This window comes from Canis lupus, chromosome 5, assembly GCF_003254725.2.
Source record: "Canis lupus dingo isolate Sandy chromosome 5, ASM325472v2, whole genome shotgun sequence".
In the NCBI taxonomy this organism is placed as follows: domain Eukaryota; kingdom Metazoa; phylum Chordata; class Mammalia; order Carnivora; family Canidae; genus Canis; species Canis lupus.
The window spans coordinates 65,607,082-65,630,023 of record NC_064247.1 but is presented as its reverse complement, the minus strand read 5'-3'; the positions used below and the strand labels follow the sequence as shown (position 1 = coordinate 65,630,023).

Sequence of the window (22,942 nt, the reverse complement as noted above, 5' to 3'; positions counted from 1 at the left end):
CTCCCCTGGAGCTGCAGGGGCAGGTGCATGAGCAGGGTCTGGGCCAGGTGAGGGGGTAGGTAGCTGTGGATGGCCCTGGAGGGCAGGGACCATCTGCTGCAGCTGGATGGGAGTCACCCCATTGAAAGCCAAGGTCTCCGTGGGAGGCTGCACGCCTTGGTTCTAGGGAAACCATTTCTGAGTTAGCCAGAGCTTCCTGCTGTCTGTGTGCTTTCCTAAGTCAGGGTGGGACCTGGGGGTCTGCCCCGTGGGGCCTGGGTGGTCGTCCCCAGGACCTCTTTAGAAGCTGCAGCCTGCCCAGGCCAGAGGCATCTGGGAGGACAGACCCTTGCATCTTTCTGGATGATTTTGTGTCCCCAGCCAGGGGCTCACTTACAGCTCAGGCTGTCCAACCTCATCACTAATTAAAGATTTAGTTTATTTGGCTCTGATTTTTCTGTGACCTTTGATCCACGGTAGAAGGAAAGTGGTAGCCTGGGTTTATCAGCAGAATATGAGCTGCTCCCCACATCCGAGATTTTAGAGGGAAGGAAATCCATTCTGAGAAACCAAGACAAAGACGGAGCCGCTCCCTGAGCACTGAGGTCCCAAATTGCTCTGCTTACCACCCCCCCCCCCGACCCATCCACCAGACATGTTCAGGCTCGGAAACAAACAGGACCAGCATTTATGATGACTCCCCTGGGAGATTAAGATGAAATCAGGTTTATTGGTTATCTTTTTCCATCCTGAATGTGACACTTGCTTGTACAGAACATGGAATGTAAAAGGAAGAAGCGTCATCAGCTCTCCTTGGCTCCGGCATCCAGACAGGCTGGCGTTTGTGTGTATTTCTTGCCTTCCAGTTGTGTTTGGTGTGGTTTGTTGACATCCATCCATAAAAGGCAGTTACAGGGCTTGGGGAAGTGTGCTCCAAGGTGTGGGGTCCTCGGAGCAGTGCCTGTCTGGCTGCAGGTCCGTTCTCAGCCCCCGGGTCTGTGAGGCAGCCCCAGGATGTAGCCGACCATCTTCTGCAGAAATGACTTTAACGTCCAGCGGCCAGGAAAACTTGATTGGGACTGAGGCCTAGGACGCAGGGCAGTTGTCCGACAAATCCCACAGAGTTCATGCTGTGAGCAGAGCTCAGAGTCCACACACCTGATGAGCTCCACTTAGGGCAGAACCTCTGCCCATGACAAAGGTTCAAGAACTCCAGTGACAGCAGCTCCGAGTACTGGGGGCCGGCTCAGGGGGACTGCAGACACCATCTGGCTTAGGCCCATCGCTGCTGAGCAGCCTGGGGTGGGCTCTTCCCCTCTCTGGGCTGGGCTCCCTGTGGAAGAATAGGATAATGTGGTGCACAGTGCCCTCAGCCCATGTGGGGTTTGGCGCAGGCTGTGGTTGCCGTACCAGCCCCTCTACCCCAACCCTGAGACCTTTTGGGGATGTGGATGTGCCTGCGGTGTGACCCTGAGCCACATGGGCCTGCTAGTGCCCAGGGTCACCCATTGGAGGCAGGGGTGACAGCGTCCTGTATCCCTACAAATAGAGATGGGGATGAGCCTCCTTTCCAGGCTGCAGGATGGAGCAGTGCTTCCTGCGTTTTTTCAATGGGCTTAGATTTGGAAAAAACAGGGCATGAGCATCTGTCCTCGATAGCAAAGCCCGCAGAGGAGAGCTGGTCCACGCCCAGAACCCCCGAGGCCCACCCTCTGCTGGAGCATGAAAGTGGCCTTGGCGGCTGGGAGGTGGCTGGCCCCAGGTGGGCTTTGGTCATGGCTGCTGCCAAGAGAGGCCAGGCCGTGAGGGCAGCAGCAGAGAGGCGCCGCCGCTCCCTCCTCAGGGCCCAGCTGAGCACAATTACTGAGCCAAGTCCATAGAGACAGTGTGATGTCTCCTCATCAGGGCGCCCAGGCCCCTCCCTGGGGGGACAGCTCTGTGGGGACAGCTGCCGAGGGGACAGGGACATGGGCTTTCCTGGAAAACACGCTTGGGGGGTTGGTGGCACCCAGAGCTTGAGTTCTGAGAGGTGGTCCTGTGTTTACCACCCAGTAAGCAGTCAGCGGGGTTGGGGGTGTCTGCAGCCTGGTTCTCGGCCCCCAGTCTGTGCATAGGAATCACCTGGGGCCCTAAGGCCCTGGAACTGCTGGTTCGGAGCGTCTTGGTGTGGTCTGAGAACCTGCATTCCTCAGGAGCCTCTAGGATGCTGGGAACTGCCAGCTCTTCCGTGTGGCAAGAGGCCCACAGGGTGGAGGTGCTGTAGGAGACAAGTAGGGGGGAGTGTGCCCGGTGGTCGGTCTGGGTTGCGGTCAGAGCAGAAGGTCCTGCTGTCCTTCCCCTGTGACTGCCTGTAGAGTCCTCTGCCCCCATTGGGATGGCTGCCACCCTGCCCTGTCAGTGACTGGGGGACCCCTGAGTACCCTTGGAACCTGCTCCAGGCGGCTTGTATCCCGTGAAGCGTCCTTCACAGCACAGCATACGCGTCTCTTTTGCACCTGCTGCATCTCCATCGCCCCTCCCGGTGCCTGTGACAGACATAACTGGTTGATCACAGTGCTCCTGCAAACGCTCTGGCCTGGAGGACAAAATGTGACAGCTGTGATCTCACCAGAGGAGCTGGTCTTCCTGAGGACCAGCTCGGGGTCTGCTTGGAAGTCAAAATGCAAACCTGTCCCCTCCTGGTGAGGAAGGATGCCTACAGGACACCTGGCCCAGAGGCTGCTGAGCTGAGGGTGGGCCTGTCCCTCCCTGCTCCCCACAGGGGGATCCTGGGACATAGCACCCGGGCTGCTTGAGAAGGTGACCACCAGAGTGCAGTGAGCCCCCTGCCAGACGAGGGTGGGGAGGGGTCCAGAGCCTGTGAGTGTTAGGAGGGGCTCAATGGTGGTCGTGAGGGGCCCCTCTGTCTGCTGCCTCTCTTGGGGTACCTCTCAAATGCTATTGTGAAGAGCTGTCAGTGGATATGCAAAGCCCTCACATGGGCCGAGGGAGCTAGGCTCCAGGCCAGGGGTGTTTCTGCCACTGCTGAACCCCTGGTGGCTGGGACGGTGCGTGGCTCGGTAGTGGAGCATCTGTGCAATAGCCATGCTTCGTATGAATGTATAAGTGAAGGAATGAATGGTTCCCTGGGGGCTGGGAACCTGGGAGTGTGGTCGTGGCCATGGCCTCCTGGGGAGCTAGGGTCACCCCAGTTACGTCGTCCTTTCCCAGGGGACCACAGGAACCCTCTTGTTCCTGGGCACCCATGGATTCTGGTGGGTCCAGCGAGACAGTGCCTCCTGGCAAAGTTCAGAGAAGCAAGAACTGCATTTTCCTGCAGGGTTACTTTGATGTCACAGCTCCGGGGCCCTGACATCCTGCAGATGGGATCAGGTCCTGACCGTGGGGGCTCACTGTGCATCCATGGGTGGGTCACCGGCTATGCAGGGGGGTGGAGGTAGGTTCCCTGGCTGCATCCTGCACCGTGAGGATTACATGAGATGGTGTCTGTGCATTGCTTAGCATGGTGCAGGGTGTGGTGGGCCCTCGTGCAGATGAGGATGAGAACTCACAGCATATGCCCCTCCAAACACCCCCCAGCACACACACCAGAGACCCCTGCAGGGGCCAGGTGCGCCTCTGGGCCTGCTCCTGAGATTAACAGTGGCTGGTCAGGGGATGGAATGCCAGGACATGCTGGGCAGGAGCAAGGACAGTGACCCAAGTGCTCTCTCTCCCGCCCCCTCTTCCTGGTCTGGCTTCCCTCTGGCGCTCCACCTGCAGCCTGGCGCCTGTAGCCAGCGGTTTCCTGGCAGTGGCCGTGGAGCTTGGGGTGAGTGATGAGGAGGTGCGGGGGCAGCTGTGCTGTTCAGGAGGGGCTCTGTTCCCGCGGGAGCAGCCCCAGATGGGCCACAGTGTGTGGGTGGGAGGAGGGGCTGTGCTGGGAGGCCCTGGGCTGGGGCAGGTGTCCTCGTGTCTGCACTGGTGGGGGTGGGAGGTGCCCCGGTGGTGGCTGGGTGGCTGAGGACACCTCTTTCTGTGTGCAGAGGCTGGCCAGGTCATCCTGGCCACGAGCAGGGCAGACAGGGGCAGCAAGACATGGATGCTGGACTGAGTGAGCAGAATTGCAGGTGGGAGGAGATGGGAGCGTCCTTGACCAGGCATTTAGATGGGAGATGACATTCCTGCCACACTGGCAGCTGGCCCCTCGCTCTGGCAGACGGGGCTCCCTGACCACCACGCACTCAGGATCCTCCTGCCAGGCAGCCGGCCCGTCTGAGGCAGGAGCTGTCCCTGCCTGCAGGGTGGGGACGTGAGCCGCGTGGGCAGAGTGGCCGAGAGCCGGCCCCCAGGTTCAGCGGGCAGTGGCCCAGTCAGGCCTAGGTGCACACCTCCACCCTCTCCTTCTCTTGCCCTTTCAAGCCTGACCGAAGTCTGGGACCCCTGAATACGGGGGCGCTGGCTAGGCTCCGTGAAGCGCTCTCTAAATACAGTGTTGCCACTAGGACAGGAAGGATTTGGTGCCCAAAACCTCCATGAGGCCTGCTCCAGGAGGGGCTTCCACTCCTCCCCACCCCCCCACCCCCGGCCGCTTCTTGAGCACCTGCTGTATGCCCGGGCCGAGCTGGTGTCTCTGCAGCCGGGCCTCAGGGCGCCCTGCTGCTCTGCCTTCAGCTGAGCTCCGTGGCTTCAGCTTCTGTGAGGCCTGGATCTGCCCCGGGCCATCCCCAGGGCTTGGGTGCAGTGTCGTCATCATCATCATCATCATTGGCCAGGAGATTACCTGGGAGCATCTTTCCTTCTTAAAGGAAATGAAACCTTTCAGGATCTGAAACTGGGGGAGGATGTGGCTTGTTTTTTTTTTTTTTTTTTTTAATTTCTTCTTGAAATGATATATCCACGCAGAAACAGTAAGGCAATAAAACAGATTGGTGTGGTGGCTGTGTCCCACCAAGACCAGTTCATCTCCTTAGAGGGAATTACAGCGGTGGTCCCCCTCATCCTCGAGGGATCCCTTCCAAGACCCCTGGTGGATGCCTGAACCCATGGATAGAACCAAGGCCCGTGCGCCGTGTTTTCCAGGACTCTGAACCTGTGAGGAAGCTCAGCTGACAAATGAGGCAGAGTAAGGGATTTACAATAAAAATAAAATGGAACGTCGACAACAATATACTGTAACAGAAGTTGAGGGAACATGGTCTCTCTCACCCTTCTTCTGTGGCGTGGGACGGGGACGTGCCCCTGTGGGGAGATGGAGTGCGAGGAATGATGTGGGTGTGTGACAAAGCTAAGGCCACCTCTGACCACAGGGCAGAAGGGGGATCGCCTGCTTCCAGACCTTGGTTGACTGTGGGTGGCTGAAACCATGGACAAGGGAGGACAAATCTGCATCTTTTAAGTAGTTTCCACACCCATCTTGGAGCCCAACTCGGGGCTTGAACTCAAGACCCTGAGGTCATGACCTGAGCTGAGATTGAGAGTTGGATGCTCAACCAACTGAGCCCCGCCCCCCCCAGGTGCCCCAACAATCATACATTTTTTTAAAAGATTTTATTTATTTATTCATGAGAGACACACAGAGAGAGAGAGAGAGGGAGAGGGAGAGAGAGAGAGGGAGAGAGGCAGAGACACAGGCAGAGGGAGAAGCAGGCTCCACACAGGGAGCCCGACGTGGACTCGATCCTGGGTCTCCAGGATCACGCCCTGGGCTGAAGGCGGCGCTAAACCCCTAAGCCACCCGTGTTGCCCCATTCGTACATTTTTGTCCGACTTTTTTCCATGTCTGTGCAGATAGAGGTCTCACAGCCTCGTGGTTTCCTGTTAGTGATGGGACCGTGCTGTCCGTGGCCCACTTTTCTCCTCACCTATGTCAGGGACGTCTTTCCGTGTCAGGATATCCAGACCTGAGTGTTTCTCTGACGGCTGCATGATATTCCATGACATGGACGCACTGTATTGGTCCAACCCTGACTCTGTGAATGGGTTTTGGATGCATCCGGTTGTTCAGTCTTACAGACGAGGCCGCAGAGGCTGTGCTTGCCGCCCCCTTTGCTGCTGGCTTGCAGATAGATGCGTACGTTTAAAGTCCGTGGTAGATGCCGTCACGTGGCCTGGCAGGAAGGCTGCCCTGATTGACCCTGGCTGGGAGGGAGGGAGGGAGGGAGGGAGGGAGGCCCACAGCAGGAGGTGGGGTGGCCTCAACAGACCGCTCTGTCACAGTCAGAGGCTGACCATGCCCCAAAGATGCCGTCCTCCCAATCCCTGGACATTGTGAGTTTGTGACCTAACACGGCAGAAGGGGCTTTGCAGATGTGGGGAAGGATTTTGAGGGGAGGGGACCATGCAAGACAGGGGGGCACTGTGATTGTAAGCGTCCCTTAGGAGGTGCACGTGGGGTCAGGGTCAGAGGGCTGATGGTGGAGGCCCAGGTGGGCGATGCGGCCTTTACTTGCGCTGTGACTTGGGCCCCCGAGACCCTGGCTTCTGCCCTCCAGGGATAGAAGCCAGCCAATGGGTGTTAAAGCCGCTGCATGTGTGGTGATTTGCTGTAGCTCCTTGGGAAGCGTGTCACTCCCTGCTCGGCTGAGGGCAGGGTATGTCACCCCCGGTCCCCTCTGGAGAGTGGGCATGCCCATCCCTTCCCTCCCCGCCAGTGCCAGGAGGCCGGCTCTTCCAGGCCCCGCGGAGCCAGGCTCTCTGTGCAGGGTACGTGAGCTTCCTGCCTCCGGGGGAGGGCCCGCCACCTGCTGGGAGAGGCCTTCTGGTGGGCGAGAGCCATCTGTTCCGGCTCTGGCCTTCCGACATAAAAACCGGAGGAGACACTGGGGAATGGGGTGCACATCCTGGGAAGGGGCTGGGGCCAGCGCCAGCCACGCGCTCACTTGGGGACAAGAGGTTGCTGCTTCTGGGGCTGCGTGCGCCCTCCCCCTGTCCCGGGAGGCCGGGGGCTCTTGAGTGTGGGCCTGGGTCCAGGGTCCTCCGTGGCGCTTCACGGGGATGGGCTGGTGCCGGGGACGTGGGGCGCGGCTCCTGCCCACAGCCCTGCACGCCGTGCCTTGCCCCATGGTGCCTCACCCGTGCACACAGGGTCAGGGGATATGGGCTGTCAGATGTGATCAGGCTCGTGGCTGCACTTGTGCCACTTGTCAGACAGAATGCACACAGCCTGTGACTCAGCCCCAGGCAGCGTTCCCACCTGGCCCTGAGACAGGCACCTTGGATGACACGGGACACAGGAGCCAGCCGCACCGGCCAAGTCCAGGAGAGCCCTGCGCTGGGGGGCGCAGGCCCAGGGCAGGCCTGGGGGCCGTTTCATGTGTCCTCCCCTGACCTGGCCGCCTCTCGAGGGAAGCAATACTTCTTAAAAGGCCTGGAGAGAGGGACTGCAAATCGGTGCCCACAGTCCATCCCCAGACTTGGTGACTATGGAGGATTGCTCCTCCGTGGGACCTGCAGCTCTCCTGCTGCAGCCAGAGCCCGTTTCTTCCCCTTGGAGAGAAGCAGTGAGTGGTCCTGCTGTGTGTGCAGCGATCTGGCCTCCGGCGAGGCCTGAAGACTACCCAGGCTGTGTCTTCAACTCTGTAAAATGGGTTGAAAGCAGCAGGGGCCTGGTGGGGTGGCAAGGACAGACAGGAGACACTCAGTTGTCTGTCTCTGGCACGTTACAGCAGGCAGGGAGAGAGGGGCAGAGTGGAGTGAAGCCCCTGCCCTTGACCCCGGGTGGTCACCGAGTGTCTGTGACCCCACCTGAGTGAGGCACCTGCACACTTGGCACCCAGGACACCCGTGTCCATGTTGGTCAGACCTGAGAGTTTAGTTTTACTGGAGTTTGTCTCAGTCAAGCCTGGAATCCTGTAAGTGCTTGTGGCAAACTTTACATTCGTTTTGTTTGTTTCTCGTTCCAACCACCACCACCCCTGGCCGTGCCCTTTGCCATGGACTTTGGGGTCCCTGTACCTACAGCCTTAGTCGTGTGCCCTGTTTGGTCAGTTGGATGAGGTGGGAGTAGCAGCCAGCCCCAGCTCGGCCCTTGGGTGCTCTTGTCAGCACCATGACAGCATGACCCACAGACTCCTGTCCCTGGGGATGAGAGACCCCTGGAAGACCCCAATGTATGCCAGCGAGAATAAATGAGTATTTTAAGCCACCGTCTTTGGGGGGGCTGTTACACAGCATTGCAGCTGACTGATACAGTCTCCTGTGGGTGGTTCTTGAGGGAGGAAGGAGCATCTCTGCTGTGTTTCTGCCATGAGTGACTATTGGTCCTTTTGGGGTGAACACTCCTGATTGTCCCCATGTGAGTGTCCCAGGACCACTATGACAACGTACCACCCACTCAGAGCAGTGGGGCCTGAAACAACGGGAATCTGTTCTCTCCCAGCTCTGGGGGCAGAGGCCTGAGATCAGGGTGTAGGTGGGGCTGTGCCCCCTCTGGAGGCTCCGGGGGAGGGTCCATCCTGCCGCCTCCAGCTCTGGGGTCCCAGGGATTTCTGGGCTGCTGGCCATGTTCACCCAGTCTCTGCCTCTGTCCTCACTTGCCCTCATCTTGTGCTGGTGTCTGTGTCCCTTCTTCTAAGGACACATCATGGGGTTTGGGGCCACCCTGACCCAACCTGACCTCCTCTTAACTAGATCTGCAGAGACCCCAGGCCGAGTAAGGTCATGCTGCAGTTTTGGGTGGGTATGACTCTGGGTGGAGGCTCCTGATTCAACCATGGTGTTCTGCACACCTGCACCACAGCTAGGCTGTTCCAGTGCTTATGAACACTGTTCCGCTTGCTCCTGCACCTCCCATAAATCACAGTTCCTGTCTGTGGAATCAGTGTATCCTTCAGAGGGCGGGATCGGAACTCACCACCACCTGCTCAGGCCCCCGTGCCAGGGCAAGGGCTTCCAAGAGTTGCTGTCAGGCACAGCTGGATCCAGGGGTCCAGATGATGTCGGGGCTCGCTCTCGTGTATTCTCTCTCTCTCTCCTCTCTCACCCCCTCGGCTTGCTGCCCTCTGTGTGTTCATCTCCTTTTCCAGCAGGTTCCCTGCATGTGGTAGGAAAGACCAGCAGGTCTGTGCTCACGTAATCCTTACAGTCTCGATCCAGAAGGATAAAGAGAGTGTTGGCTCCCAGCACCCATGTCGGAACGATCTGGAAAGGCCCGGAGAGGCCAGACTGGGTCATGTGTGCACCTCCAGAGTGAGGCAGGTGGTGGAGGACCAGGACCCTGACCACCGCTCCCTGGGATGCGGAGCGGGGCAGGGATGGTCCCTGGCGGCGGATGCGCGCGGCCTCTGTGTATCCACGCCCCGAGGGCAGCCATTCGGGCTGTTTGCAGCTTTGTGATGAATCCTGCCGTGCACACCTTCATGCACACAGTTTTGTGTGGACATATTTTGGCTTCTCTTGGGTATACAGCAGGGGCGGAATGGCTGGGCCATATGGCATTCCTAGGTTTAACCTTCTGGGGACCTCACTGTTTGCCGTGGTGGCTGCCCCGTGTTACGTTTCCGCCAGCCACACAGGTAGGTTCCGGGCTCTTCTGTCCCTGCTGGCTCTCGTCGTCCTTTGGTTTGCTTCTCTCTGCCCTCGTGAGCATGAGGGGGCATCTCCCCCAGTGGCTGATGACGGTGAGATAAGGATGCATGTGTTGGCTGTTTGTGCATCTTCTTGGGGGGCCATCTGCAATCTGGGTTTTTAATATCGTGTTCTCTGCCCTGTCGGCCGTGCTTACCTGTTGGAGTCTGGCTCCCCACCTGAGGCCGAGCTCTCTGAGGGCCGGGCCCTGTGTGCTGCCTGTGTTCCTCAGTGTCCAGAGGGCCTAGGCCGTGGTCTAGGGAGGCCCTGAGGGAGGGACCCTTTCCAAAGCTGGCCGTGAGCCCTTGACCCCAGGGGGCGCTGTGGCCAGGCTGGGGACAGATCTGAGTCTCTGGGGTTGTCACCAGGAAGACTCAGTCCCTCTTGCCCTGAGGCCGTGTTGTGCTCATCTTCGAGAGATGTTGTTGCAGGGCCTCCCCAGCGTGGGTCCCTCGGGGAGGGCACTGCGGCTGCTCAGGACCCTGACCCTGATCCCTACCTGCCCGTGGATGCCCCCCCCAGCACCCAGCACGTCGCAGGGTGTCAGGGAGGCAGGAGGACATCCGTCCCTCTCTTATCTCATCTCAGCGTCTCTGGCTCCTACACCCGTCCCCTTGAGCCCCCAACTCTGGGCCTGTAGTGGGTGTGTAGACATAGAGTCCCAGCCCTGCCACCCGGGCCTCCCACCATGCTGGGTAAGAACTGCCCCTTGAGGCTGGCCAGAGGCTGCATGTATGGACAGTATAGCCCTGCCTGTCATGGGGGCTGGCACTGGGGTGAACGGTCCCCCAGACTCACACCCCCCCAGAGCCTCAGAAGGGAGGCTCACATGCTGATTCTCACCGTGACTCTGTTACCCACCATTGGTGCTCTCAGCCCCTTGTCTCCACAGCCGTGACAGGAGGCATCACACCCCCTGTGGGTCCCACGGCCACCTGCACCTGCCTGTCTTGGCTTGGGTAGATTCCTCACTTCCTCTCTGGCTTTGAATGCTGCCTTGAGCAGGAATTTTCATGAGGCCACAAGAAAAGTTAAGACAAGGGAGTTTCTGTCCCTGCCCTGCTGGTATTGGTCAGCGTGACCATGCGGGGCTGGCTTGCTGTCCACTGACCCGTCCCCCTGCCCCCTGGGCGCACAGCGGTCCCCGTGGTGGGGTGGCCACGTGCTGGACACATGCCAGCAGAGCAGGAGCTGGCATGAAATGACCCTCTCCCTGGGTCCACGGCTTCACACACATGGCAGCCTTGGGAGCCAAGGCACTTGGGTCCCATGTCCCCCTGGAAGGGAGCCACGGCCACTCAGAAACAGTTATTTAAAAGACTTACCCGTGGTAAAAAAAACATACAGCATTGACTTTACCAGCAGAGCTGTTTTTAAGTAGACGGCATTACGTACATTGATCGTGTTGTGCAACCACCATCTCCATCTCCAGAACCTTCTTATCCTCCCAGAGTGGAGCTACGTCCCCATGGAATAGCAGTTGCCCACTGCCACCAGCGCTTCCCACCACTTCCCGTCCCTGTGGATCTGATCCTCCAGGGGCCTTGTATGAGTGGAACCCTACGGCATTTGTCCTGTTGTGATGGGCTGACCTCACTCAGCATGTCCTGGAGGTCCCTCCGTGCCGTGGCAGGTGTCACGAGAGCCTTCCCATTGTCAGCACAGACCCTGTTTGCTTCACCCAGCAGTGGACGCTCAGGTTGCTTCCACCTTTTGGCTGCTGTGAGTAATGCTGCTGTGAAGTTGGGTGTGTCCTTTTATTGTTAGTTTGTATTGGGGAAAATTTCCAATACGTATGAAAGTGGAGAGAAGTGTCTCTGACACCCGGGGCCGCTCACCTGGCTTGAGCCATTAAGAGCTCAGACTGGTCTTGTTCACTTGACCCCTGACCTAGCCTGCCCTCCAGGGTCGCTTTGGGAGCAAATCCTGGGCATCCTGCCATCTCATCTATAAAGATAAAAACAATTAAGCCATAAGCTCAATATTATCCCACCCGAAAAAAATAGCACCAATACCTAATATCATTAAAAATCCAGCTATGCCCTCAGTCTGCTGTCATTGGCTGGTATGGCTCTGGGGTCTTGAGGCTTCAGGCTCTCTCTACCAACCTGCTCTCCTGGCAGCGTGTTTGTTGAACAAATCAAGAATGTTCCACAGTCTGGGATTGGCTGAGTGCTTCCAGGGTGGGCTTAACTGGCTCTCCGGGCCTGTGGATTCCCCGAAACTGCTAGTTAGGCCAGGAAACTTTATCAGAATCTAGTTCCGTTTGCTTGTTTTCCGCAAGGACACGCCCTTGGTGAGGTCAGTAGTTGGCTGCAGCCGCTGCCCGGTCCGTTGTTTCAGGAACACCCAGTTTTGGCTTGATGTGAACAAGAAATTCATGTGTGTCCGTCTCAGCCGTTGCCCACTGGGCCTGCTTGTTACACAGTTGGCCCAGTCTGTAGCCACGGCCCATGGGTTCGAAAGCTGGAGGTCCTCCTGATGCAGCACAGCGCCGCCAGCCCAGCCCGCTGGGCACTCTCGAGGCTGCTGGCCAGACCCCGGGGTGCAGAGGGAGGAGGGGGGAGGGAAGGGGCCCATCCACATGCCGGTTTATGTGTTGGAGGGCGCAGCCGCCAGGTGCTCCGGAGCCCTGTGCTGTTTGGATGGATCCAGGCGATGCTGGCCCTGCGTGCGGCAGAGTCCACTTGCTGTGACCCAGAAGGCAGGGGAGGGGGCCGAGCTGGCAGTGGGATCCTGTGCCCAGGGCTCAGGAGCAAGACCCCTGGCCTGGGGAGCTTTTCTTCACTTCTGTCTCCAGCTGGCCTCTGGGCCTCTTGTTTCCTGCTCCGCCTGTTCTGATGTTACGATTCCCTTCCTGTCACTGAAGATGGGGAGTCTGAGGGACACCCGGGCTCCCAGGCCATGGCCTCCGGCGCCACCGTCGACATGTCCCACTGTCAACATGTCGGGACTTTCCCGTCAAGGGTGCACTTCCCCTGCACATGTGGACGCACATGCCTGCGCGGGAGGGTGTTAGGCTGCTTCTGGAGTTCTGTGACCATGCTTCCGACCTGGCGCGGTGTCACAGCACCGGTTAGACATACGCCTTCCAAGGTGCTCCCAACGTGAGGCTCCGGGAGAAATTCAACACCCTGTGTGGAACACGATCCTATCTTTGCAAAGGAAGACAGAGGTATGTGCTTATGAATATTCAGATGCTCGAGTTTTGGCTTCGTGGCTTAATACACGTAACTTCCCCAAGCGCCCCAACTTTGCCCGTGGCTAGCATGGTGCTGTTGGCTCCAAATGTGGCGGTGGTGAGCAGCAGGGCCTCGGTGGGGTCCCTGCCGCGGGGGCTGTGTGCCCTGCTCCTCTCCGCCGCCCCCTCCCCCCCCCACGGCACAGACCAGGCCCAGGAGGCCCTCAGGGAGGGCTCGGCACCATGCCCACCAGCCCCCTTGACTTGGCGTCCCATCCCCTTCAGGACCCCAAGGGTTGGCTGAGCTCGAGGCTGTGACTGCTGGTGCCACCCCCCGAAAAGACTTCAAGGCATGGTCTGTGGGGGCTGCTCTTCTAAAGGGGGCCAAGCACCTGCTGCTGACTCTTTGGGAACGAGGGAATTTTGGGGAGTGGAGAGGAGGTCAGGTGGTCAGGGTCCAACCCCACTGGGCGTGTTCTTCGACTCGGACGCAGTGGCCAGGCTGGCCTCCAGATGCCCATTCCTCCAGGAATGACCAGGAGACCAGTTGGTGCAGACTAATCAGTGGCGGCCTGTCTCAGGGGTCTGGGACCTGTGAAGGGGGATCGATCAGCTGCGTGCAAGGTCTTTGCTGGTGCAGAGAGGCAATGATGGGTACCCTCCTCTGGGGGATCTTTAGCATCTCCTGTCCGCTGGCACATCAACAGCCGATGAAGAGGAGTCTGGTCTCTGTTCCACTGCTTCAAAATCTCTAGGATATGGTCCAGGCTCCCCTGCTAATCATAGCCCTCCTTGAATTCTGGCCTCGGATCTGCCCCTGCCCCACCCTGGTGGGAGCCTTCCTCTGGGCAGCCTTCCTCTTTGCACATTCTGTTCCCTCTGCTTGCAATGCCCTTCCTTCAGCCTAGTGAGCTCCTACACAACCCTCAAGACCCAGTTCAGATGCACCTCTCAGAACTCATCCTCAAGTTGGAGAAGAAGAGTCAGCTGCCCCCTCTCAGTGATCCCTCCATGTTGGCATCTGTGTTGAGGTGCAGGAGTTTTTATCGTGGGGGGACCATGAGCCCCCTGCAGTCAGGGCTTTGCTTCTCTGTGCAGCAGACATAGGAAGGAAGAGCACAAGGAGGGAAGTCTTCTGACACAGATGAACTTATCTGAGGAGTCAGCGTCATGTGCTGTAGGGTCAGTGCCTCAGTTTCCTGATCTGTACATCGGGCACCACTCCCAGGGCAGTAGACTGGGACAGGAGGGTGTTCATGGAATGCTCAGCACGTCCCTGCCAACAAACAGCCCTCAGGATTGTAATAGTCTTCAGCCTGAGATCGTCCAGGCTGGCGCAGAGCTGCAACAAGCTCACTAACGGTCCTCCAGCAGGGCTCTGGGTCCTGTGTCCCCAGAATTCCCTTGGGTTCTGATCACGGCTGTGCCCAGCCCAAGGGAAACCACGCACGTGCATGCTCACCTGGCAACCTCCTGGCAGAGCTGCACGGTGAATCCCGCGGAGTCTAGAAAACATTGTCCCTGCAGACGAGCGGCTCTTCGTTGCAAGCACCCGGAGATTGTGCCTGGCGGGTTGCTGTTGTTCGCCTTGGTGGGGGCTGGTGGCAGCCGTGAGCCTCGGGGGCAGAGTGGTGGCGCCCTGGGGCTCTCCAGGGCCTGCCTTCTCCTTGAAGATCTGGTTCCATGTGGCGTGGGGACCTCGGTGGGCAGGTGTCCTATCACACGGAGGCCCCCAGACCTGGCTCCTGCTCGGGCCCCCTTGGCTTGGGGCTTTGCTGCCCGGTCTCCATCTCCCTGCCCATGGGGTGAGCATCTTCCACTAATATTTTCATCTTCATTTTCTGTGCTTTCTATACTCTCACTTCCTGGGGAGATGGTGAAAGTATTTAACAGCCCACCTGGTGTGGTGCCAGTGGGCCATCGTCCTGCCTCCGCAGAGGTGACATGTGTGACCATCACAGGTCCACACTGTGCTGTGCCTGCCTCCCAGGAGGTTCCAGATGAATCCAAGGGAACGGAACGTGCATGCCACACCTCCACCAAGTACACACTGGGATCATGGTTGCCGCTCCACTGCCACCCTGCCCGACGAGTCCCCTTCCCACCCACCCGACGGCTTCTGCAAAACTGTGCTGAGTTCACCACCGCCTCCCACATGGGGTCAATGCCCCTCGGGGTCAACTAGCCAAGGTGCCCTGACTGTGAACCTCCCTCCTCCAGCTGTCCCACCTTGTAGGCCGTGTGGGACCCTTAGGCCTGGTTCACAGCTGAGCGCCGAGCCTCCTCTTGTCCTGGCATGTCTGCCCCCCCTCCACCTGCTGTGCCGGTCGGCTCCGGCTGCCGTGACAAAGTGTCGCAGACCAGGGTCTCCTTATGAGCAGGGGCGGGTTTCTGTGTGGGGTGGGGAAGAGGCTCAGTTACAGAGCAGTGTGACCTGCCTGGTGCCGCTGGATCATGTACATAAAGGGGTTGACTTGGCAAAATTTGTGGCAAATATAACATAAACCATAATGAAAAAGTTCACGATGGCCTAAACCAGAGAGATGCTTATTTCTCACAGGTGTAACATTGTGGCCGGTCCCTCCTCCAAGGTGTGACCAGAGGGTGGTTGGACACTGTGCACACTATTGGCTCTCAGTGACGCGGCCACTCGGCCACCCGGGAGGCTGGGACACATAGTCTCCATCCTGGGCGCCCGGCTGTGGGGGAGAAGGGCAAGTGGTTCCTGGCCACAGAGTGGTCACTTCTGGGGTCTGAGTGTCCCCACCCCATCTCCACGAGGCCACGTGGCCAGCTCTGTCTCTCCCACCTGCCCAGCCTCCCTCCTCCTTGGGGGCCGAGGTGCTGCCTGCGCGTGAAGCTGTGTCTCCAGGGCCTGGCCTGAACCCGGCTCCAGGCATGTGCTCAGCAAATACCACGCGGATGAGTGAGAGCCGGACAGTGAGAGTGACTTCCTGAGGTCGCGGAGCCCCTGAGCGCCCGGCTGGAATTTGAACCCACACACAGTGCCTCTGGATGGAGAATTCGGCGTTCTCTGAATTCTGGGAAGGGCCTGAGCATTGGGACAGGGATCCTGTCTGTCTCCACCCGTGGGTTCTGACAGGCTGAGGGCTGCCTGGCAGGGGAGGCCTGCAGGTGACCTCCTCATCCTCCACGCCATCTGCTTGGGGATCTGGACCTGAACCCCTGTCCGTGGGTCAGCAGGTGACTCTGGAGCGTGGCGTCTACACCCACCCCTGTGGCCCCGGCTCCCTTCCCCTCTGACTGACCCCCCCTCCTTAGTTACTGGCTCAGTAGGCAGCTTGGCTGGTGCCTCCGGGAGGGAGATGAGGTGAAGTGGCTGTAGAGGGAGCAGGTCCCAGCAGGGCCACTCTCCCTGTGACTGCAGTCACCAGTGGCACAGCTGAGATGCATGGCTCTCATAGCCGAGGCCTGAGCCAGCCCGCCCGTGTCCAGAGCGGCTTCTGGGTGGGTGCTGGCCACCATCCACCAACTGGTGTGCCTGCCCAGGGCTCTGGGTCTCCAGGGATGCAGAGGCCAGGGCAGGGCTGGACCGGGGCCACCAGAGGCGTGCATGTCCTCTCCGGGCTGCCTCGGGGTTTGCAGGAGAATGGATGCAGGAGGACCTCTCTCCGGTGAGCTGCCCTCTCTGGTGGCAGATTTTCCGAAACTTGTGTTGTAGGGAAATACACAGAACATATGCCTTACCACGTGGACCACCCTTAAGTGACCGGGTCAGTGGTGCTTCGTATATTCACACATGTGCCACTGTCCCCACGACTGTCTGCAGAGCTCGCCTATCCTCCCAAACTGGATGCTGTCCCCTTGACGCACTGACCCCGCCTCCCCAGCCACACTGCCCATCAGCTGCTTTGTGTCCACGGGTGATGCCACCAGGGCCTCACATCCATGGGACTGTGCAGCGAGTGTCCCTTGTCCATGGACAGATGACACCGGGGCCTTACGTCCATGGGACTGTGCAGTGTATGTCCTGTGGCCCTGGCATCTCACTGAGCACAGTGATGTCCTCGAGGTCCCTCTGGTTGCGGTGGGCCTCAGGCTTGCTGTTCCCTTTACAGCCGAGGGGCGTCCTGCCATGGGGATGGGCCTCGTGTTGCTCACCCCCATCCTGCGGTGGACACTTGGTTCCTTGCACGCTCTGGCTGCTGTGGACACATGCGCACAGCTCCCTTGTGAGACCCTGCTCTCCGTGCTTCTGGGATGGGTCGCATGGTGGTCCTTGGCTGGGTTCCTTGAGGAACTGCGGGGCTTTTTCTGCAGCACTGCTCCGACCTTTGTTCCTGTCAACAGGGCCCCAATTCCCCCACATTCTCTCCAACACTAGCTGTGTCCTGGTTGTGTGACGGTGGCCACCTAATGTGTGAACACTGGTAGCACTTGGCACAGGCTCATGTTAAATGTCGGTCTCCTGTCTCCATGAACAGCCAGGTACCCACTCCATCCCGTCCCCTCCCAGTCTGTGGACATCCTTGAGGGCAGCACTGTGTCCTCCCACCCTGCCCCACTGCACACTATAGGTGTCAACCAGCGCGGGCTGGGTGAGACGTTGGGGTCCCCGCCTGCCCCCCCTTCTAGGCCGCTCCTCTCTGCTTTGGAGGAGAAGTCTTGCCGGGCCTCCCAGGTTGGGGCAGCTCAGGCCCTGGACCTCTGCTCACTCCTCCACGAGGTCCTCATGGAACAGGGGCCGGAGGGTCAGAGTGAGAGATGAGACCAGGGCAGCAGAGGTCGGAGAGTGAGTGGGTGCCGTCACCCGTCTGTGACTCGAGCTCCCCGTCTGTAGAGGAGCTGGGGACAGAGCTGCGCTGGTGCCTGGGCATGGAGGCTTTCGTGTTGGTGTGACATCCCTCCAAGAAGGGCTTCCGGAGCCTGTTCCAGGGCCGCGGGCCTTCCCCCAGAGCGGCGATGGATATCTGCCCATCGAGGGCAGAGCCCACGAGCCCCAGTGGGATGTCGGGGAGGTGGAAGCAGAGTGGGGGTGCCCGACACTCATACCCAGGTCGTCCCGTGGTGTCCAGGCCACACCCACGTCCCCACTGCAGCCGTCAGCCGCAGAGTGGAAGCCGCACCCTGCCAGGCGGGTCTCCAGCCTCCCACCAGCTGACTCCCCGGACACGTGGCTCCCACACCTCCCCTCCCCGAGCCTGTCCTTGTCTGTGAGACAGGACGGCAGCGCCCACCCCACAGGCATCCTGGGCACTAAATGACAAGCCCACATGAGGCTGGAGAGACATGTCTGGGGGTCACCTGGCTTGATGTCAGAGCTCTGGACCCCGTATCCTCCTGGTTCGCATTTGCATCCGCTGGATCTCCTGCAATCCACCCTAGCTTCTCTGAGCCTCAATTTACCCGTCTGTCAAATGGGACACCAATAGCCCTGGCCGGGCGGGGAGCAGAAGAGGGCATGAGGGCATCCTTGTGCCCCATCCCCAGCAGGGCTGCAGCCCCAGGTGCCCTGGGGCCCTGCCGTGGCCCATCACTGCTGTAACAAACACATCTATCACCTCGTCCGTCTGGAGGCCTGAAGCCTGGGTCAGCTGTGAGCGGGGCTGGATCCTTTGGCGGCTCCAGGGTGCATCCCTTCACTGCCCTTTCTGGCTTCCGGAGACGCCGCGTCCTGTGGCTTGTGGCCCCTCCTCTGCCCCCATGGCCAGCAGCATAGCTTGGTCTCCCAGCTCGCTCTCCGACCTCTGTGGCCCTGTCTCATCTCTCGCTGTGACCCTCCTGCCTCCGTCCCATCTGCCAAGGACATTGTGGAGACACGGAGTCCCCCTGGATAGTCCAGCACGCTGTCCCCGCCTGGAGATCCCTGATTGAACTGCAGCTGTGGAGACCCTTCTGCTACGTGAGGGGCACTCCTGGGCTCCAGGGCTTAGGGCATGGACATCTTGGGGCTGGCACTGTGCTGACCGCCCGATCCCGGGTGCACCCTCTGAACCTGGGGATGACAGTAGATCCTTGTGGGAGGGAGCGAGGCCTCCGCCCCGAGGGTGGACTGGCCTTCTGGGGGTCGGGCTGCCAGGGCAGCTGCACTGAGGGCTGTTATCTGGGGAATGTGCCCCTCACCCCCAAAGCACCCCAGCCCGCCAGGGGTCAGAGCAGTGTGGGTGCCAGGGGCTCACGACCAGCTCCGGGGGGAAGGAATCACTTTCTCTGCTGTGCCAGCCTCTGTGAAATGTGGTTTCCCAGCGGGTGTTCTGGCTCTGGTGTCTGGAGCATCCACGTTCATCCACCAGGGGAGGGTCGGGCGGCGAAGTAGCGTTTACCCAGCACCCGTGGGTCACGGGCAGCATAGGCCACAAGCGTGGCTTGTTTCATGAGTTCATCCAGAAGCACGGCGTGTGCCCGCGTCTCAAATATGATTTGTCAATAACATTTCCAGTAATTGGTTTCCTTGGTGGCCTCACGGGCTGTAGCTCACCTACTGAAAACCACCCATGGCTGGCACAGGCGAGTCCATGGTTTCGGGACGGCCACCCCGTGTTGTGACCGGGACGGTGCAGCCCTGTCGTCAGAGGTGCGCCACGGGAAACACTTGCCTGGCCTGGGAGGTGCCCCTCCGACCTCTGAGGATGCTGAGAACCAGCAGGCCAGTGGTTTCTGTTGGCCGCAGACTCCGTGCACCCCTGAAACCCAAACGACAGCTGGGTTTTTTCCCTGCTGCCTGGTTTTGCCAGGGTCGTGTCTGATTTCCTGGGACCATCAGCTAACAGGTCTGGGTTGGGACTGGTTTGGGTAGAATTGGACGTTGGGGTCTGGCTCACTTCCTAGGTATTTGTTTTGGGTCAGGGTCCTATGAGGGGCGCGAGGGGAAAGGGGGCCCTGGCACCCCCCACGGTCAGTCCTGGGTCTGGGCCTTGTGTCCACCGAGCCTTGCTGAGGGTTTGGGGTGAGGCGCATGCCCTCTGCCAGGGTTGGTTGGCTGGCTCTCCCCCTAAATAAAATGTTGGTCAGACGCTAATCACCTGCCAGCCAAGGGCCTGACGGCCTCCTCTCGGCTCGCTCTGAAGTGACCCGTGCCAGCTCTGCTGTGGCCCGCAGGGACGAGCACAGGACCCTCGCCACAGCATCAGCCCCACGGAGTCCGGCGCCAACCTCCCGGCCCAGCGGTGCTCGCCAGCCTTGCTGTCCGGATGTGCGCCGGGGCCGGAGGGGACGAGCAGGTGAGGTGTGATCAGCCTGCAGACCCGGTGACGGGACGCTTTCAAGGTGGCTTTCTGAATAGCGTAGACGTGCCACCAGGTCGGCTACAGTGTTTGCTCCCGACTGGGGAGCAATCTGAACATGACCTAAGTGGCGTGATTTCTTGTGCGTGATTTCATCCTCCAGAAACACAGGGTGGACAGGCAGCCGCACCCCCGAACTGAGCCATCAGGGACAGGGCACCCCTGAGCTTGCGAGCCGCCCTCCTGCCGACACCTCAGCCCCCTGAGCAGCTGCCCCTCCCACCCCCCCACCCCGGACTGGGTCCCCCCCAACCCCCGCAGTCCCTGCAATCCCATCGAGCCGCGAGCCGTGTATATTGTGGTCCTGACGTGTTCGACCCTGAACGCACGTGAAGCTGGGCTGCCGTTTTATCAGGCTCCCGTCTCCACGCGTCGCTGATGAAGGGTTTGAGTCTCCCCCACGACCCCTGCGGTACATGTCGCGGGATTCCACACGGGTGCTGCGTCCCAGCCCTGACTGCGCTGTGTTGACAGGAGGCAATGCCCTTGATTTCACGAAATGCTAAAGAATTTAGAGCTTAAAGCTGTTACCTCCCCAGGGGCCTGAACCCTGGCTTGCCGTCCGGCCCTGAGGGCGTCCAGGGGGCAGTGGGGCCGGCGGAGGCAAGGCGCAGGCCGCGGCGCCCGTTCCCCCTTCACCCATGGAGCTGCTGGCATCGTTGGCCTCCCCGGGGGGCTGGTGGGGGGAGCGCCCAGGATGGGGTTCGGGCAGCCTGCAGGGAGACCCCCACACCTCCTGGCGTCTCCCGGGGCCCTTCAGAACCATAGTCTCTCCGGACATTACTTTTCTCCAGACTCTGCTCTTCCAGTTAATACGTATCACAAACATTTTTACCAAATGTTTATTTAAACTTCCTGCAAATAAACCCTGGCGCTTCCCAGCCCGCTCTGACGGGTAAGGCCCAGCGTGGTGGTGACGACAGGAGGGATGGCCCTGGGAAACGCCTGCCAGCAGGTGTCGGACCTGCTTCGCATAGACCCGCGTCCACCCGTGGCATCCGCTCCTGGGGCCCCGTCCCACCTTCACCCCGGCTGATGGTCAGCTTACAGTCATCTCGTCGGGGCCCAGAGCTGGCCCTGTCCCAGCTGCTCACGTGTGTGACTTGCCCACCTGTCACCGTCCCACTTCTCAGGTGATGAGGCAAATGCAGGCGTGCAGCTGAAGGTGTATGGCTGGGTGCAGCCACCGGAGGGCACCTGGAGGACTGAACTAGCATCCTGGTGAGGGCAGGGCCGGAGACTGGTCACCACGGGTGGTTCAGAGGGACACCCTGGTCTCTGCTGCTGGACAGGCATGTGGCTCCGGGCCATCTAGTGGATGGATGGCTGTCCCCAAGTAAGTGGCTCTGGGGGAGGCTGCTGGCAGGACAGAAAGGCCCCCAGAGTTGTCCAGCCTCAGGGCTGGCCACATGCCCTTAATCCAGTCACACCAATGAGATGGGAGCCATGGTTCATGTTGCACACAGGGAAACTGAGGCTGAGCTAACAGCTGCTCCTCCCCTGCCCCAAGCCCCTCACTCCTTGGATGCAGGGAGGGGAGGCAGCAAGCCCGTCTACCCAGCCCTCTGCAGCGTGTTCCACTGGAACCTTCCAAGGATGGGCACCCGGGGTGCTGAGCTGGGACCCCACAGGACTTGGCTGTTTGGGGACCTGCTCTTTGCTCTCAGGGGCTGGCTCCAGTGGGTGACACATGGGGCACACAGAGGCCTTGGTTTCTGCCCCACAGGCCGGTCCCGGTGAAGGGGCCTATGGGACGCAGCAGCCACAGACCCTGGCAGCGGGCCCTGCTTGAGCCGTTGTATCCATAATGACGACCACAGGAGAACCCTGGTGGTGGGCTGGTGCGCCCCAGGAACAGTCCCCCATGAGGCCCTGGCCTTGTTGGGTCAGCCACATATCACAGATGCTCTCAGCAGCCCCTCCTGCCACCCTCTCTCTGGCTGGGGTCCGAGGGTCCGGGAGGCAGGGGCTAGGAGGGACATGGATGCTTGGCACCTGCCCTCGGCTGTCCCTTCCTCCTGTCTGCCCTGGGTCCTGCTCCTGCTCACCCTGTTGGCCACAGCTACCGCCTTTGCTGAGGCCACTTTCATAGAGCACCGGCTTCGCTATCTAGAATGTTCTGTCCCCAGCTAGAACTCTGGTCCTCATGACTCCCTCCTCCCCTCTAAGTTGGATCTCATTGTTGACCTCTGACCCCAGGCAGCCGGGCACCCCCCTCACCCCCATCCTGCAGCGTGGATGCAGAGCCAACAGACGCAAACCTAGGATGCAAGGCCATGGCTAACTTCAAGATGCACATTCCCCGTGGTGACCACCACCCCTTCAGCTGTCACAGGGACCCTGGGAGGCAGGCATCATTGTGTTCCCACGTCCCCGTCTGTAGAATGTGGAAAGCCAAGGGGACTGTGACTCTCAAGAGCTCGGCACGGTGGCACTGAGCCCAGCTGGCCCGCTGCAGCCCTCTGGTGCCCCTGATGGCTGCGTGAGTGTCTCCATCCCCCGTGGGCTGGGCCTTAGGAGCCTGCCATTCTGGAGGCCAGAGGCCCAAACCAGGTGTGACAGGGCCTCGCTTTTGCCATGGCCGGGGGAGGGTCCTTCCTGCCTCTCCACGCTCCTCCCCAAGTGTTTGTGGTTGTGGCCACATCCCTTCACTCCCTAACTCCGTGGCCATGTGCCTCCTTTCCTCTGTCCCCTCTTCTAAGGACACTCGCGATGGCATTTAGAGCTCACCCCATAATCCAGGATGATCTTCCGTTTCAACATCCTTAACAAAATCCTATCTGCAAGGACCCTCTTGCCAAATGGGGTCACCACTCGACCCACAGCTGTGCCCTGCTGCCCTGAGCCCGCTGTCTGAGTGCGGGCAGAGGAGGAGGGTGTCACATCTGATCTAAGAGTCTCTCCTCCTCCATCTGCTGATCTGCTGTCCGCCTCTCCCCTCAAGCCCCAGAAATGAAAGAAAGAAGAGCGCTCCCCCCAGGCTGGAGTCAGG

The 22,942-nt window shown here is 59.9% G+C and overlaps 1 protein-coding gene across 1 annotated transcript in view; it reads left to right on the top strand.

Moving 5' to 3' along the window:
- Positions 1–22,942, top strand: part of JPH3 (junctophilin 3) — an 81,239-nt gene that overhangs the window by 33,907 nt on the left and 24,390 nt on the right. The window lies entirely within an intron of this gene.